This window comes from Poecile atricapillus, chromosome 4, assembly GCF_030490865.1.
Source record: "Poecile atricapillus isolate bPoeAtr1 chromosome 4, bPoeAtr1.hap1, whole genome shotgun sequence".
NCBI lineage: Eukaryota > Metazoa > Chordata > Aves > Passeriformes > Paridae > Poecile > Poecile atricapillus.
The window spans coordinates 53091518-53107518 of record NC_081252.1 but is presented as its reverse complement, the minus strand read 5'-3'; the positions used below and the strand labels follow the sequence as shown (position 1 = coordinate 53107518).

Below are 16001 nucleotides of genomic sequence, written 5' to 3'. Positions count from 1 at the left end.
TGTCTCTACAGAGAAACCTCAAATAACACTGCAAGTTTACATCTGCCTTGGCAGGGAGCAAAACACAAAAAGGGAAACTGGGAGAGACGTTTATGGTCCAACCCAGCACAGCAGACTGAAATATCAAACAGCACATATACTTACAGCTCCTCTGCTCTGTGCCACAGCTTCCCTACCCTACTCCCATTGCACCATGTACAAAACCCATTAGTAATTGCCTGTTGCTGTGCTCCTGCCTTCCACACAAAGCCATGCTTTTTTTGAACACTGCTCTGTATCAAACCCATTGCAGTCAGTTAAGCATTGCCAAACACTTTTGAGTCCAAACACAGCTAGCTTACTTCACAGCATACTGCAGATTGTTTTAGAAGGGGAGGAAAGAAAAAAAGCAAAACCAATACATCTTTAGCTTAGGGCAATTTTACCTTGTGTTTTGCAGCTGCTCTATAGCAAAAATTATGCTTTATAGCAAGAGAACATTTTCAATTAAAGCATATCTTGATCTCAAAATTTCACCAACCTGATTCAAACTCCAATCCCCCCTCATCAGGTAAGTAGTTTCTCATGGGTTTTTGATATATATAATTTTTTTAAAAGTACTAGCTGAACCACTAGGACTAAAAGCATGTCTCTGAAAAACAATCCTGAAACTACAAAGGTCTCACTGTCTGCCTGGAAAGAACATCAAAAACACGCTCCAACTTGGCTGATGCTTGGACACTGTCAGCCTGAAGCCAAAGTGTTCAGAGTCAGATACTTCAAGGAAGAGCAAAGCTGTCTCTTGCTCTTCACTGTGCAAATGACCCAATGTCAACACCCAATGTCCAGCCTGGGGAGGGAGAGGCATCATTTTGTATGAACAAAGTGGCATGGCTTTCAAACATGATTCAGGGATCACTTTCACTTAGAGGGAAGTACTTCAGCACATCTATTCTACTAGCACCAGTAGGCCAAAGTTAAAGTCTTGAAGACGTTAAAGTACCGCCTATAAAGCAAAAGCAAAGCCAAAGGAACCACATATTGCGAAGAGAAATTAACAAATATTATCCTGGCAGGTAAAAACATTTTCCCAGAACATTAAAATCCCTGTTGTAACTTAATAGCAGCATCCCAAGCTATTCAGATCCAAATGTTTTTTTAAGAATCCTGGAAACAACGAATTTTACAGAATTAAGAATACAAAATGCCATATTTAACTCCTGACCATGAGTGACTCAAAGTTAACACTTCTCCATCTTATCTTACTCATGCCAATTCCAATGGGTTACTTAGAATTAGCATACCACCCATCAGTAACAAGGGTGGCAAATGCTTTCCTTTAGACAGGAAGAACTTATTTTCTACACTGTTCTTTGAGTCTAACACAGGAAAGATTTTACCACATGTATTAAAGGTTCGCCACTGACTGTCTACATAAAATCTTGAATTGCTGCCATAAAGATTTTAAAAACAGTAGAGTATTTAGAGAAGTCAACCCTCATTCTTGCTCTAACATCTTCTCTGTTGATGTTACAGAGCCACCTTGATTTGCCATGCAGATCTGCAAGGAACAAGAAGAGACGCTGCTTGGATCATCACTCCCCGTCTTCATGGGTTAGAGATGGCAGCCCATAACTTACATGCCATGAACTGGGGAAAGCTGACAGCAGGGAAATCCTAGCACTGCTCCTGGGACTGCCCATCCTTCCCCAGCACTATGTTCAAAGATACAAATTACTTATACATCGTAATGCTACTCAGACATTTAAAAACATCAGGGAGAGGGGATGTCTTTCAGTATTCTTAAGACAGGCAACTCTAATATACAAACTAAGCCCAAACCTGGGGGGTTTCAGGTCACACACAACATGACTATGAACTTTATAAATTCAGATAATGACAGTATTTAATAAATACTAATGTATTATACAGCCTTCTATATTTAATACACTGTTATTAGAATTATGTATGCAGTGAAGTCCTTGCCAAAGCTTTTGCAGCAAGAAACACCAAAACTCTGCTGAAGCTTTTGGAATTCACCTCTGAAGAGCCAAATAGGAAATTTCAACCACAGTTTGGGAAACCATAAAGCCACAAGCAGTTCAAAGTCCAGGAACTGTAGAGCACTTCTCCCTTTTCCCAGGCTGAGCAAGCCAGTCCAGTCATTCTTTGTGCCACTTCCAGAGACAATTAGCAAAATTTTGCTTCAATTAGCTTTTCCAGAGCTATGAGCACAAAGAGTGCTGTACAACTTCAGAAAGTTGTAGAAAGAGGAGGTGAGATCAAAAACATGCAAACTGAGGCAGAGCTGGAAAGGAGGCAGGGAAAGACCAGATAAAGCAAGGGACAAGAAATCCCAAAGCGTGTGCCCCCAAAATGATGGGTACTATGTGGGGTAAAGCCAATGCTTGCATCACCAAGATGGATTTCAAATTATCTTTCTCACTTCTCATAATCAAAATGTTTAATTCCTTCCTAGACAAGAACTCTACAGTATAATGGCTCTGCTTCTTCTGTATAAGGGCTAGATACATCTACACCATCTCATTTAATACCAACAAGATTAATGCACCTTTTGAGCACTCCTAACTTCTGGTTGACAAATTTCTTTTGGCAACATCCCACCCCTAGTCTTCTCCAATCTAGGCATCTCCTTTGCCCTTCTATTGTTTCCCCTTTAGTACAACCCTTAACTGCTTTGTAACTCTAACAACTGCCATAACAAATGTTTTATTAAAGACCAGATGAAATAAAAATATTTATCCTGACTCACATCTTAAGGCAGGAAAAAGAAAATAAAGGGTCATTTACACTGACACAGTCCACCAACAGATTAACTTATGCTGCATTTTGTCCCATTTTCCATACATGACTTTAACTAGTCTTTCCTTTAATATCTGTTTTAAAACTTAACAGTCTGACTGTTTCATTTGTAAGCACACACTGTGCTTCAAACACAGCAGGGCTCTTATGACTTTGGAAAATAAGTAACTTTTACACATGTTTATATTCTATTAGAACCAAATCAAGAAATATGAAAAGAATGAAAACACAATACTTCATTGCTCAGAATAGAAGTTTAAAAAAAAAAGAACCAAAAAACCATGAAGTTCTCTTTCAGAGAGTCTACAAGAAAGAGAAATAGGATACAAGAAAAGGAGAAAGAGGATATAAAGGAAAAGGGGAAAAGACTTCAAACCAAAAGGGAGTAAGTTTAAAGCAGATATTAGGAAGAAATTCTCTACTATGAGGGTGGTGAGGAACTGGAACAGATTGCCCAGAGAAGCTGTGAATTCCCCACCCCTGGGGAGGTGTTCAAGGACAGGTTGGATGGCACTTTGAGCAACCTGCTTTAGTGAAAGGTGTCCCTGCCCATGGCACAGGGGGTGGAATAAGAGTTTTAAGGTCCCTTCCAGCCCAAGCTATTCTATGATTTTATACATAAATAAAGAGAATAAAAAATATGGTTAGTCATCCAAGAAAATAACAGGTTTTCCTACAGCTTCTGTTCCACTTACTCCAAGAAGCAGCAGCCTGCTGAGAATGAGAAATTCAAAGTTTGTATTTGCCCTCCCAACATGAAAAGTCACCTCAAGGAAATCCACATTTTCCACAACAAAATATACCTGTTAATTTCTGTTCTTTACAAAATACCTAGTATAGAGCAACAACATTGCTGTCCCTGTAACCACCAATAACCACCAGCACTGGAAATTAGTCAAGCAACTAATTGCAGACAAGCACAATTGTGTCATGGGCCTTGAGAGGTGTTAAGTCACTCCATGCTGGGGAAGAGACACGTGAGACTGTTCAGCTCAGCTGGCAGCTTGCAGTGCTCGTCCTCAGAAATCCCACACTGCTGTACTGAGATAACAAATATATGTTTGTACAAAGGGATCACTGACGTGAAATTTAGCCAATTTTAACCAAGGTTGATACCTGAGAGCATGAGAATTAATTCACTGGAGCAAAGCTCTACTGCTTACATATTCTAAGTTTAGTTGGAGCAGCAATTTATGCTGTGTATGCTGAAAGGTTATATACACATGACAGTCTTGGTAGCAGTCACTCCAAAATTCACAGAAAAAAATCCCAGTACTATTCTCACTATGCCTGCCTGGATGTACAAGCATTGTGTAATCTCTTTAATAGCACTAAAAAGTGTGGCACACATGTAATTAAAGCATCAGAGTTCCTTAATATGGTCCCACATCTGATGGTTGGCTGCAGCTAAATGAAACAGAAGAGCAATTAACGATTTACACAAAATCAGGATGGAGGGTAAAAGTAAGATGTGTTTCCTCTAGACAAAGAGAGAAGGACCTAAGTGATAATGATTACCTGTGAAGATCCAGAAAAACAGATCATCTGAGATAAAAGCAATCTGAAGGTGTTTAGTATACTATCATCACTTCTACCTCCTATTTTTATCCTCAGAAAAAAAAAATAAAAAAATTGACTGGTTTATTTTATATTACCAATGGCCCCACTCAGAAAATTATTATGGCAATTACTCCTTCTTTAAAAAAAAAAACTATTTTTTTTCTTTTTTTTTTTTTCTTAATACCTTCTTCTGCCCTTATAATATGGGCCAGCAGTCAACTACCATCTCACAGGAGTAAAGTCCATGCCACTTGCCTGAATGGTGGCATCAACAGACCTCCTTTCACAACACAATCACTGCTGACATGCAATTTGCATACAAAGTTTCCAGTTCAAAGAATACAGTTTAAGAAACTCATCTATTACAATCAGTACTTGGGGGGAAACCCCCATCAGTGTGGTAGGACCTAAACACAGCACCTATGATGCCTTGGTATCATCTACCTAACAACTTCATTTAGAATGCAGGGAAAAAAATCACAAGACTTGCTGTTCTCCCTTCTCCCCTTCCACTGTGATTCATTTCTGAAGACAAAACTTCTCCTTTCTAATGTACATTAAATGTTTACGCTTGCCTGACTCAATGTGGAAAGGAAAGCACAAAAAGAATAACTGGGTCAAGGGTGTAATTATCAAAAGTTGTATCGATGTGGCGAAATCCATGTGACAACAGAAAAACCAGCAGATCTAAAAATTCCTGTCAGCATGCTATTTCTTAACTTTGTACTCAGATCATCTAATTAAAAGCTGTCAATGGCATACTAGCATTATAAATACTTTGCTTTTATCTTTGAAGATGAATGTTTTAAGAAAAAGGTTGTTTTAAACACAGATATTGCTATAACATGAAAAAGCATGGAGCAAATGAAGGAAATGAGTGCGCAAAAGCCTCCTGATACTGCTTCTCTTCAGGAGCAATAAGCAAATTTTCTGATCTTAATTCTGACAATAAACTGCTGTTCTAAAGTAAGCTCAGTTTCTGAAGCCATCCCTGATGACTCTTAAGATAACAGCACTAGAGTAAGACTTCCCAGTGGAGCTGCCTTTTTTTTTTTTTAAATACTTGCTCCCCATCAGAGAGTATCCAGCCCACACTCATTTCACTATGCTGCTTTGCCTCTATCAATCCTCAGCAGACCCTCTGTAAAACCAGTCTACTTCAGCATAATTTCACCTTGTAAAATTGTGATGTGCTCTTCAATTCAAAGCCTTTTGCTTCAAACTGAACCATTTTATTAAGTTTAAGACATTGTGTAGCTTCCTAGTTATAGTTAAAAATCTCCACAACACCCATTTAAAAAGTACTAATAATTTTACTACCATTTCCTATATGCTGTGCAGATACCATCTGAGGTAAGAAAGGAGCCTCCATAAGCATCAAGCATTCATGTGTGCACTTCTCTGTTTCAAAGAAAAAGTTCTTTCACCCACAGCTTCTGAGAGAAGTAGAAACATGGCTAATCAATGAGCCTGCCACACTCAAAACCTTTGGAAAACACTCGTTTTTAATCATCCACTTTGGCCAGCTGTGGCCACTTGACAAGCTTTGCACAGGGTGTCTCATGGCCTATTAAAACTCCCTGTTGTGCTGTGAAAGCTTTTGAGACAGCTTATGTCTCTGAATTAGAGGTAATGACAGCTACAGACACTATTACATTAGGAATAGCCAAGAAAATGCAAAGGAACATAGCTTGTGTCTGAAACTTCCATGTGGAAACTTCAGTTTCTGCAAAACGAAACACAGTTATTTTAAAATTTGGGTACTTAGAATCTTACAGGATAAACCTTGGCCTGCCCTTAAAACAGACAAGGGGAGGAAAAAAAGAAACCTAGAAAACATCTTAAAATGGATTTATTTATACCTAGCACACACTATGCCTCCCCACTGCTCCACAGAAGAGTTTTATATCCAGGTTAGTGTCTAACTCTGTGCAAGTTACTTAGGGTTATTTTATTGTTGCATTTTGCATCAAATCTCATCATCTAGCTCCTCTGTGTAATTAAAGTTCCTCTTCATTTATTTGTGTACCAGGTCCTGCCTCCACTAGAGTCCTCTGGCAGGTGCCTTTCCTGAGCCAGCCTTTGGGAGCACCAGTATCTTCATTTTGGAGTTGCAGGGTATGTGTGTCACTCTTCTTAGAGCATCTCCTCTGTCAGTCTTTAAAATCTGTTTGAATTCAGTTTCATCCTCTAACATCATGGATCTAGAATTTCAACACCTCCTCTGAAGCTTGTGCAAGGAGGATTCACATCCTGCCATAACAGCACATTGCATCTACCCGTGCTTAAAATATTTGCTTGCAACCTCAGCTCCAAGAACAACCCCAGAATGAGGAAAGCCCAGTTCCCTGCTAGAACACTGGCTGCCTGAGGAAGTTATCAAGTATTTGCACTCAGCAGCAGAGAAAACTCAGGACATGCTCACACTGTGTGCCAAGCAAGAGCTCTCTAGGCTCTCTCAGCCTAGAGTGACAACACTGCACAGAAAGTATCCATCCCATTACTCTGGGAGGACTAATGCCACCAGTACAAATATCAGCAACCTGTGAATTTTCCATCCCTGTACCACAGCAAAGGCAGTATAGGCAGCAGAAGCTAAAGCTCAACACTAGTTAGGTTTGAAGTTGGATCAGCATGTCCTGAATCAGCCCCACACTGTCCAGTCTTGGTTTTACAGTCGGCATATTGTGTGGGCTGACAGTCTTATTTTAAACCTTTGCATAGGTGTTATTTAACCCACAGATTTAAAGCAACCTTGGGACTTACAGACATGAACCTTAACAGCTTTCAAGGAGTAATAGGATTTATCAGGCCAAAAATTAAGGGGTTACAAACTCAAGTTTCTGATTTATAGCAGAAGCTCATATTTCCTAATTTAATTTAAGTCTAGTGCAAGCTGGGATACCAGATCAAGTGCTATTTTCTCCAGCTCTATATTTACACTTCAAGGACTATGTAGAAGCACAGAGCAAAAGCAAAAAAGTCAGCTAAATGGCTCGATTGTGAGCCTTTTGGGGGAGGTTCAGAGAAGTTTGGTTTATGTGTCTTCAAACAGGTTTTCAGATCTAGACATCCATCACAACTCAAGGAAGAAGGACCCAAACTCTAAATTTAGGAAAATAATAGCTTTACCTTGCATATGCACAGAAGCTTAGAAAAGCATTGTGATGAAAAGGAGGGTTTCTCTTCAGCCCTAGTAGGAGGTGCAGCTGAAGAATTTCAGCCTCACCCATGCAAAATTAGATATTTATTTTGGATAAATCCCACAAAACGCTTTCCGCCCAGCCAGCACTCCTACCTGCTGGTTTGGCAGCAGCAGAGCCAGGCTGTGCTGCAGGATGGCAGGCAGCCAGCCACCAGCTCCTGGCCTCTCCAGAGACTGCCAGGGTAGACTGCTCAGTGAAGCCTCAGTGTTACTGCAAGGCAATGACAGTGACAGCTCTCAGCTGCCGCATCTCTGAGGCTACGAGGGTCACCAGAGCCTCTGCTACCAGGGAAACAGCAAATTTAGGGATGTACCTTGCCATATCCTGCTTGTTCCCTTCCCTGTAACACATGCACACACCCTGGAAAGGAAGGAGGACAAACATCACCTCCTGACTTGCTGGTTGAACCAGAGAAGCACCAAGGGATCCCCCTTTTTTCTGCCTGGAAACAAGCAAGTAAAACCATATCACATCATTGCATGTGTTCCTACACACCGGCTGGCCATGAGCATGGAGACTGTATTTCAGAACCAACATGCAACATATGCTGGCTGAGTTTCAGCCCAAAGCAATATAAAACAACAGAAACGTGACTCCTGCCTGAGAAACAAACCTTTAGCAAAGCTCTGAGATTCCCATGACTTCAGGACATCCTTGGCATCAAACCTCATTGACACCCCCCAGAATGCCCCAATTTCACCTCTTGATGGCCCTCCCCACACAGACCCCTCACTGAGAATTCCTGAATTTTCTGTGATCTGCCATCAAGAGTTACACTTTAGTGCAAGGGCATCACAATACTGACATGCTGCTAGGCTGCAAAGACAAACTTCCCAGGAAGCAACACTTAAGCCATTTCCCTGACAAACAGCACCATCTTTATCACATTAGGACATATCTATGTTGGTTTTCAGGAAAGAATTACTAGAATGCCTCTACCAGAAAGCTTCCTATATTTTGGGAGATACAGAATCATCATTTTTACCCATGTTTAAATCCATACTTGCAAAAGAAAATATACAGGACATTTTAAAAAATGTTTAAAAGCATCAGTGCTGACATAACAGCACATCACATAACATGACATAATGTAAAGTTTATAAAAATAAAGCTAAAACATACATTCATAATTAAGCATTGTTTGCTAGAAGTTCTTGCACATGCTTTAAATAATAGCACATGCTTAAAGCCAACATTGTTTTGTGTTCCTTCAATATCCTGTGTTAGTCATCTTACCAACCTACAAAGTTTTCTAACAATAAGTCCGATCTCAAATGTTTTTGAGAAGCAAACATCAAATAATTTAAAAAATGTGTTTTTTCTAATGTTTCTCTTTCAAATACACAAGTATCATCAAATATTTTTCCTAAATTTGGGAACTTTTTAAGGGAATTAATGTCAAACTTCTCAAAAAAATAAGTTTAAAAATTCTGTTTCTCTGAGTACATGTATCTTTTCATATATAGCTGTGTTAAACCACTCCCTTTACTGATGGTTTGCATGTTGTTTCACTTATTTTATTGAATTATGGTGGGAAAAAGAGAGAGGGAAGGAAAGAAGAAGAAAAAAAGAAGAAAAAGGCAAACAGGCTCCCACAGGAATCAAAAAATATGAGTTGCTTTCCAACCTGCCACTCCACCAGGGTGCCTGACCTGGTGAGATCTCACATTCCCCAAAGGTTTTACACACAGATGGGTATCGGGAAAAAAAACAAAACAACACACCAGCAAAAAAACCATGGAGATCCTGTCTCTCCTGCTCACATAGAAGGCACGCAGAGTGCTAACTAGACAAGATCATCACATAGTGCTGAAGGTTTTCTTAATGCCATGTGCATCCCAAACACCCAGGCTGCCTACTGTATTTAGTTCCAGATGAATCTTCCTGTAAGTTCATAGACTGTGGCCTACTCATTTGTATCTCCAACTCATTTAACCAATTTAATTAAACTTTCTTTCCATTATGCCACATTTAAATCCCAATTTGGTATGTCAAATGCCAAGTTCTCCAAGGGAGAGCATTCCTCCTCCTTATTTCTCTTCCTTTCAGTTCCTTTCAGCTAAGAAATATCTCCTCCTAACAATAAACCTCTTTGCAAATAGAATTGACAAGGCAAGTGTAAACACAAGAGCAATGAATTAGTTGCCATATTTACCCAAACTTCTGCTTCCACTTCCTTATGAAGTGGAAGCGATAGTTTGGGTAAATATGGCTGAAGTTTTGGTAAATTAAGTACTATATTAAATACATAGGATGGCTTAATGTCAAGGTCCTCATTTGCTGAATCCTGCAGCTGGCCTGTAAGAGCCCTGCAGCATCTCCCTTCAACTCACCTGAGAAATTATACTTACAAGGTTTCCAATAAAGTCTTAACTAATTTGTGCCAATATTAGGCACACTAATGGTTCCCATTTAATAACTGTTTGGAGGGCTTCCTATCCTGAGAACACTGCAAAGAAAAGATATGTTTCTACAACAGATAGCAACAACAAAATATATAAAGCTTATGGTAGTTTCTTCTGTTAAAACAAGTTAATTTATAAAGGTAAGAAACATTAATGCCTGTTAATTTCCTTCTCTTTGGAATCTGTCCTTCACACACAGTAATTATATCAGGAAACCTCTCTCTATAACCAGCTAACAAAACATAAGGAAAAAATCAGTTGTGACTAAGAGATTACTGCATGAAACATATTTTAACACCAACATTAAATCCAAATGGTATTTTTAAACACATCATCTATACTTGAAATCTGCAGAAGTACTTCAGAAACGTTCCTTTTGGTGCCTTTGAAAATTAAACGGCACATTGCGCTTAAGGCAAACAAAAATTAACCTCCAACAAAACGACTAAACACACTGCAAAATTGCTTTAAAGTGTATCATTGTGAAGCATGACTATTGCTTCCAGGAGGGTTTTCCCAAAGGCAGACAGAGCTGATACTTTGTCTGACAGGGTTAGACAATTATTATCTGGGGTGCAATGTAATCCACCAAAGAAGACAAAGGAAAAAAAGCTTCCCCTTAAGTCTTCTACAGAAAATAAGAACAGCCAAACAGTAATAAATCACTGAGTTATAACTCTATTTTGGCATAGCTACAGGAGGAACACTGAGATTTTAGTGGAGGTTTTTAAATTGTGAAGTCAGACAGATTAAACTGTCAAATATAAGTCTGCCAGGAGTTTGCTTAAAGTACTTTACAGCCATAGCACTGTTCATAAGGTAAAACAAACCAGGATTACATACACTGGATATCTGGGACTGAGGTTAGAAGAAAAATTTGCATATTTTATTTTCTAGGAAACCTCCCTCTGTCACATATTACTTTTAATGCACTACTACTCAAGTTAGTAATTTACATTTGTGATTTCCTAGACTGAACTGCATCTGACTTCATCTGAGATCGGTGTTCAGTATCAAATGCAGCAAAGACTACTGATAAAGGCACATATTTCCATCCAGTTAATCATCCTAATTGGTATGCAGACCACTTTAAAAATGCACTAATCAGTGTTACACTCAGACGCAGGGTTTGTTCAGCAGTAAAAGTCATGATCTAAATACTTATTTAAACAAATATCACATTTTCAGGGAAGACTCAAGCTCAGCACATTTCAGTTAAAGAAAGAAAACATTTTTAACATCGGAGAAACAAAGACAGAACTTTGAGGCTGACCTTAGATCTCCAGCTAAATCAAGTTTCATCTTTTTAAGGCATAAAGAAACCCACTTTCTTTAACAAGGTTAACTCACTATCATGAGAGTGATGGAGGCCAAGGGTCTGCTGTCTTTGTCAGGGCAGACTCCTACATTCATTTCCCGTTGCCTTGCTGCAGGATCTGCTCTTACACCCTTGGCAATAGACTTCAGCAACCAGGAGCTCCCAGATAATGCAGAGATAAACCAGTGTTTATTAGCAATCCCAGGGCACTCTCCAAATCACAAGACTTCCCTCAAATTTTTCTGCCAGAGCTCTACATCCCCTCACCTGTAACACCCCTTGCAGGTGAATGGAAAGTGGTAAAAGAGACAATAATCTCAGCAGGGATCCAGAGGAAGCCAAGCAGAAAGAATGAATTCTTTTCTCAGCCAGGAGCAGACGTACAGACAAGCAGCACTCCTGGCTAAAGGCCATAGAGGCTGAAACAAGGTCCCAGGAGGCTGCAGACAGACCAGACAGGCATTTAGAACCAAAAGCCACTAAACGTTTTGAAAGGAAAGCTTGCACCCAACCCTGCACCAAGCTGAGAATGGCCAGAGGTTCAGAGAGTATCTATAGAGGTTTTGAATAAGAGCATCTTGTTAAAAAAAAAAAAAAAAAGTCACAGAAGGCAACAGATAACAAAGAGAGCAGGCTGAAGGGTAAAAAGAATTAGGCAACTAAAGCAGGACACCACACAGAGCATTCCAAGAACACCTTTTGCTTCTTAAATCTCTGGGGACAGCATAGATTAGTCCTCTGTCCAAAGCATAATGAGACAAGGAAACAGGCACAGGTACTGGTCACCATGTGAAGCAGTCAAGTACTGCTGACAGTCACAGTATCCATTATATAGCATCTGCAGCTGGTTGTATTCCATGTTGCACACACAATATTTCTCAAACCAACTACAGACTTCATAGAAGTTCAACTACTGCAACCAGCATGCCAGATAACTCGGCTACTCTGCAGGACAGCAAATGAGACAAATACCATGCACAACTAGCTCAACTAGACTTGTTTTCAAATTCAACTTCATTTAATTCCGGTCTTCCAGTCACAGCATACCTTGGAGAACTGGTCTCAGTTCACACTACCTGGGTCTACTGTACAGCCCCCCGAGCACTCCTTTTTCAGGGGATTTATGAATTACTTATATACTGGGGGGAAGAGGAACGGCTGCAGTTCATTTTTAACATGAAAGTTAATATTTTCAAACAGCTCACATACAAACACATAGCTTCCTTTTGCACAGCTTGGACTTTAGGTAAAAAGATTTTCCACACAATTAGATGCCGTTGTTAGACAACACATTATTTACTATTATTATTAACACATAGGGGGGAAAAAAATGAATATGCAAAACATTTCAGAAAGTGGCCACTAAGCACATTGCAACCACGTAGCAGTAAACCTGTAAAGCAGACACTTTTATATGAGTTTTGTAATGTCAGATTTTAAAAATAAGAAACAATAACACATAAAATCTATTATTAACTCAGATATACAGGAAAGCTTTTCCTGAGTCACCAAGCCTTCTCTCCTACTGCCACAGCCAAGCATACAATACAGACTTCCTCAACATATCTTCAAGAGCCAGTTAAGGGGCTTGCTCCCATTTATCCCTTTTTAAGGTTGTTCCAGAACCTGAGCCCTTTTAGGGAAGAAACTGTGTAAATTTCAGTTTAAGTTTATTCATGCCAGTTTATATCCATTTGTTCTCATGCCAACATTGTTCTTTAGCTTAAATAGCTCCTCTCTCCCTTTCTAGTGTTTATATTCCAGCTGTACTTGCAGACTGCAATCATACTCCATCTCAGCTTCATTTGCTAGGCTAAACAAGCCAGGCTTCCCTTGTCTTCTCTGGAATTATTGACATTGCTGTCCTCCAGCATCAGTCTGCACTGTCCCACCCGCAGCACAGGTGAGAGAACCTGTGGCTGGCACTCCCCAGGAGACACCACCCTTCCTGCCTGTGTGCTGGTCTAACACACTCTACCTCCACCTTTACGTTCTGCATAGCAGCAGCAACTTGGCCAGCGATCAGCCAGTGCCCCCAGCACATCCCTGGCTCTACTGCTCTCAGCAAAGGAGCTCCTTGTTTACAGTGGGGTACAAAGGCACAAAGGTAAGATTAGAAAAGGATGCACAGTACAGTTTGTCTTCAGTGTGGATGATCTGTTCAAGTATGACTACACATCATGTGTCAAAGCTTGATATCTGATGGAGATGTAATCAGTCAATTGCTCACCATTACCCTTCAACTACGAGGATTCACTTTAGTTTTTCACAAACTGCTAAAAAGTCCTTACAGCAGGCAATCTCAAGTACTCAAATTACCCCTTAACAAGCTCCTGAAGTCACCGCTCTCTCAGCTCAAACCCTGCAGCAGCCCTTTCTAGGCTCCTCAGACATTTCCTAAGGAAGTCGCCGTCCCTCCTGACCAATGGCACAGCGGGGTCTACTCAACACCACACCAAAAATGACCAATTTTGTCACTGGTTTCCAACTTAGCTGCAGAACTGAAACCAAAAAGAATAAGCCAGGTTTCCGAGTCATGCATTTCCTCTCCTAGCAAATGATTCCCACAGTTGAAATCTACTATTTAGATGACTCTTGCTGGGAAAGGCACTCACACACTGCTTCAAAGCCAAGAATCTTCCTCCTTGTTACAACAGTTCTGTTTTCTTCATAACACAGGCTAAAATTACTCTTCATCCCGAAGAGTCTTCTCCAGACCTTGATTTCCCTTAGATGACAAAAAAACCCAAAAAAAACAAGCCAGAAAGTATTCCATCACACATTCATTGCTGCAAAGGAAGAACAAAAATATCCACACTCCGCATGACTGTTCCAGGCAAGGAAATTAATCAGCCAAGATTTTGTCCCAAGGTCACCATAAGAAGATGTCTCTTCCTTTAAGTGCTAGGACATCTGCACCATTATTTTAACTAAATGCAATTATGCCAGCAGAAAATAGTTTTTAACACAAGACAGATAACCCATTCAGAAAATACCAGAGCACGAGATGGCAGGATGATGACATATAGGATCTAGAACAAACTGGTGGAGCACACCTCCGAGCCAGAGGACACAGCAAAGCTGCAGCAGCTCAGCAGCAGCTGTACCTCCGCTTCTGGGGCAACACAGCAGATCTTCGTGAAGCACTGAGACTTGCAGCAGATAGGGTAACCCTGAAAACTGACTGCAGACACCATTTACGACGTACAGCTACCAGTATCAGCCGCAACACACAAAGCCTACCAGCGCACCACCGCTGCAGAGTTGAGGTTTTTTCTTGGTTTCGTTATTTTGTATTTAAAGCCCAGAAGTACACTTACCCTCCCTAGCAAGCAGGAGCCCAGCCAAGAATTATAAAACATTGCAAACAAGCGGGAGAAGCAAGGAAGCACAAATACAAACCGTTACACTTTCTATTTTATCTGTCTCTCTCTAGCCCCAACGAAAAGTAGCTCCGTTGCTGCCTTGGGGCCCAAGCAAATTCCTGACAACTTCCAAGACGGATTCATGAGCTCCACGTTTTGTTCCGAGAACTGTATTTTTTGCACGCTCCCATCTGCAGCCCCGCGCACAACCCTCGAGTACCATTTAATCAAAGAGCTCAACTCGCTCACTCTGCTAATCAAAAGAGAAGAAAAAAAAAGTGCAAAAAAAATTTGCTACTTGTACAGGCACTTTTACCATTTTTCGGGCTTTTTTTACCGCACCGCCACCAGCAGAACAAGACCGGCTGCCGCTGCTATTCGCCGCCCGCGGGAGCAGAGCCCACGCTCGCCGCAGGCTCGGCCAGCGCTCTGCAGTAGCAGCGGCAGCGCTCCTGCACACCGGGGGAAGGCAGCGGACAGGAGGCCGGCCTCGGCCCCCACCGCCGGTACCGGGATGCGCCGGAATCGCCCCGGGCAAGGACGGCGGGACCCTCCCCCGGCCTCCCGCCCGGTGGCAGCGGGCCGGGCGGAGCGGCGGCACCGCGGGCGGCCGCGCACCGGGGCTCTGCCGCGGCACGGGACGGGACGCGCTGCGCTGCCCTGCCCTGCTCTGCCCTCTCTGCCCTGCCCTCCCCGCCGCCCGCCACGGAGCGCACCTGCCCGCCACGCCGCTCCGCCGCCCGCCCCGGAGGCGCCCGAAGCCGCTGCGGGATGCGGCCAGCCTTCCGGAAACGCTTCCCAGCCCGCTGCGCTTACCCAGGAAACGATTCCGGCCGCCGGCCGCCGCCGCCCCTCCTCTCCCTCCGCCCCGGCCGCCGCCCAGAGCCGCGGCCCGCAGGGTGCCGGCCGGGCCGGGCGGGGCGAGGCGGGGCGAGGGGGCGATGGGCGCCATGTCGTGTGGTGCCCCCGGCGGGCCTGCTCCCGCCCCGCCTGGGCCGGGCCGCACCGCTCCCGTCAGAGCAGATGCACCTCTCAGAAGGAGAAGAGGTTGTGTGTGTGTGAGGCTCGTCTACGCCCTGGAAAAAAAAAAATAAAATCTTCTTTTTCTCCTTAGGGAAGAAAGAAGGGTCTGGCTCGTGCTTGGCAAGTGTAGTGATGCCCGTATCAAGGTGAGGCAGTGCCTCCTAAAATGCCACCTGCTGTATCCCCGTGCTCCTCTGGCAACAGTGAGAGGCAGAGAAATAGACGGGTAGGTAGCCAAGTAGGCTGGGAAGCCCTAGAAGAAGATTCTATCACTCTCTACAATTACCTGAAAGGAGGTCAGGGTTGGTCACTTCTCCCAGGT

General features: G+C 42.2%; 1 protein-coding gene across 11 annotated transcripts in view; it reads right to left on the bottom strand.

The window, feature by feature from the left end:
- Nucleotides 1-15491, bottom strand: part of APBB2 (amyloid beta precursor protein binding family B member 2) — a 168745-nt gene extending 153254 nt beyond the window's left edge. For 3 of the 11 annotated variants that reach the window (XM_058837867.1, XM_058837856.1, XM_058837863.1), the window contains exons 1-2: nucleotides 15373-15432; nucleotides 14694-14906 (exon numbers count right to left, since the gene is read on the bottom strand). The gene's annotated coding sequence lies outside the window, so the exon portion shown is untranslated. Of the gene's footprint in view, nucleotides 1-13906; nucleotides 13928-14693; nucleotides 14907-14993; nucleotides 15041-15372 lie in introns of those variants that run through there. The other 8 variants (XM_058837869.1, XM_058837866.1, XM_058837871.1 and 5 more) reach the window with 7 other exon arrangements.
- Nucleotides 15492-16001: the final 510 nt, after the last annotated feature.